The sequence below is a fragment of the Octopus bimaculoides genome, chromosome 18 (assembly GCF_001194135.2).
Source record: "Octopus bimaculoides isolate UCB-OBI-ISO-001 chromosome 18, ASM119413v2, whole genome shotgun sequence".
Classification (NCBI taxonomy): Eukaryota; Metazoa; Mollusca; class Cephalopoda; order Octopoda; family Octopodidae; genus Octopus; species Octopus bimaculoides.
The window spans coordinates 6,344,142-6,347,285 of NC_068998.1; positions in this window are offsets into that span (position 1 = coordinate 6,344,142).

The following is a 3,144-nucleotide window of genomic DNA, read 5'->3' on the forward strand; positions in this document are numbered from 1 at the left end:
TCTCTCTCTCTCTCTCTCTCTCTCTCTCTCTCTCTCTCTCTCTGCTTCTCTTTGTGTATGTTTCTCTTTTCTATAATACAGGTATTAGAAGCTATAATTGGATCGATCACTGGCTGAACGAATAAATAGCTAAAGTTTATGTGACACTTTACCGTTCCTGTCACTCTACTGCTGGCAGTTTGGATGTGGAGAATCATGTTGAAGCGGCGGGGGTGAGCGGTAATCAAACCAAAGGGAGTGAAAATTCCCGAGCAGGATATTCTATCGACCAGTTTTTGTATGAACGTTTGCTTGTGAATAAATATCGCTTTCTACAGTATTTCATTGAATAACTTCTTACATAACAGCAACGTCAAAAGAATTGGAGGAGAGGTGAGGGAAAAGTCGATTGCATCACATTAACTCCAGTACTTGACTGGTATTTGCTTTATCGATCCTTAACGTTGAAAAGCAAAATCGATAACGGTGAAATTTGAACTCAGTATATTAAAAAAAAAAAAATGAAGTACCGCGAGGCACTTATCGCTTGTGCTACTTTGTGCGATTGAACCCGACTACACGGTACTTAGGCGAGTGTCTTTCACTATAATAATAAAGTAGGGGTCAAAAGAGTCCTTAGGTAAAGAAAACGACTGAGAACCACTCATCAACCATCTGTTCTCTCGAGACTTTAGGTATTTAGTTATTTCCCTTTAACCGTTGCTCTCATTACTTTCTTCCCATATGCGCTCGCACACATTTTATAACTAGCGCCAAAAAACAAAAAGTAATTAAAGTGCGTACATGAAGTTAATTTATGTACAAAAGATTAGTAATTAAGTATTATAATTAATGTACATTGAGAGCACTCATACTTTCATCAAAAAAGTTTTTTGCACATTAATAGTTATCAACATTTTTACAGTCTCTATGTTAGAAGCACAAACATAAATGACCTTAACGCCTATCGAACTCTACAAGGTTTGAGCGAACCCTTATAGACTCCCTTGTTAAGTCGTTCCTGCACAAACTGCACAACATACATGATTACGGCTATAAAAGCTCAAACGCAGTATTGAATTAGATTTGGGATTGGTGAGATGTTGGATGCAATGCGATATCATTAGAATTAGTAGAAATAAAGTTAATTAATTAAACAGTAGGGTCTGGTAATGCAGGGTATTAACTCTAAATTAATGTTGATGATGACAGAAGCAGTAGAGCACAGAACAAAAGAAGGAGTTGTGGTTCTCCTCTGATGTATGAAATAATTACACGAGCCCGTCGATCGGAACTACGACGATGGGAAATATCAAGACAAGGTGACCCATTGTTTCGTACATTTCGAGTTCCACGGCGGTCAGAGATGCAAATGTTACTGGTACGTCTACTGATAGTCACATGCTGGAGACTGAAGCACCATCGTCGAGTGCTGTAATGAAGGCCGCGGAAATCAAGCAGCACAAATACAAGTCACTGCTAGGGACATGAATCTTTCAAATGCTGTCGCAGGTAATAAAAGGTATCTTCGTTTAACTTGACAAACTTATGATGGCCATTATTATTCTTGGCGAGCAGCGTTTGTGGCCAATAAAAATTATTATTCTTAGCGAGCAAGACGGTGAGCTGGCAGAATCGTTAGCATGCCGGACAAACTACTCAGCGGCATTTCTTACGGCTTTTTACGTTTTGAGTTCAAATTCTGCCGAGATCATCTTTACCTTTTCTCTTTTGTGGATCGATCAAAAGATTCTTCTCAATAAAATTATCATTATTAAGGATATTCCACCGTCTTCTTTTCCATAGTGGAAAGAATTATTTCCAATGACATCTGGTCAAAAATAATTAAAATGACGTGTGAGGTAGCCTCTTCTTCACGGCAATGCCAGCTAATTAACTTGTTAATTGTTCGTGTTGTTAATGTTTTGTATGTCAGTGGCTCGAATGGAATACTAAACATAAATATCAATTACAAAGAACAATGCAATCGTCATTTAGCTACCAGCACCGCCACCGCGGCCAAAAACGTGTAACACAAGGAGTGTATAAATCAGAATATTTAACAGTAGACGGCGAGCTGGTAGAAATGCTTCGGGCGAAATGCTTAGCGGTATTTCGTCTGCCGCCACGTTCTGAGTTCAAATTCCACTTAGGTCGATTTTGCTTTTCCTCCTTTCGGGGTCGATAAATTAAGTACCAATCAAGTACTCGGGATCGATGTAATCGACTGTCCCCCACAAAGTCTGTCCCACAAATACTGTCCCACAAAGTCCAGGCCGCAGTATAATGACTGAAACAAGCAAAGGATAAAAGATATATATGTATATATATATATATATATATATATATATATACATGTGTGTGTGTGTGTGTGTGTGTTTGGATCTTTGTTCCCCACCACCGTTCGATAACCGGTGTTGTTTCTGCTTACGGCAACAGAAAAGCACTAGAATGAGTACCAGGCTCAGAAACGTTCGACTAAAAGTTCTACAATGCTGTGCCCCAGCATGGGCGCAGTCTAAGAATAAAACAAGTAAAAAAAAATAAAAACAAAAGATAAAAATATATTTTAACACAATTCACCAGTTCTCTGTGTGAAGTAAAACATGCTTTAACAATCACATTAAACAATTCTAATACATTTACTGTTTGATTGCTGGAAACGCTTACAGTGAAATTCTATCCGTTTCAAAACGTTTAATAATAATTAGCAGCGAAACCAATTGATTATATCTTTGTGTTGAATTCAAACTCGTATACAAACAGATTCATTCGCATACGCATATACACACAGGCGCAGCGTAGGTATATACATAAATAAATGTATATACATGTGCGTATGCATATATATATGTATGTGTGTGTATGTGTTTGTGCGAGCGGAAGGGGGTGTATCCGTAAATGTCGTATGTAAGTATAAGTGTGCGTATGTATCTATGTAAAAATGTGTTTGCTAACATATATAATATATGTGTGTGTGTGTGTGCTAACATATATATATGTATGTGGGTGTGTATGTGTGTGTTTATATATATATGTGTATATACATGCACAAGCACATTTATATATGTGTGTATGCGTTTGTGTGAGTATATGTAATATGTATGTGTGTGTATCTGTGTGTAAAGATATATATACATATATATATATATATATATATATATA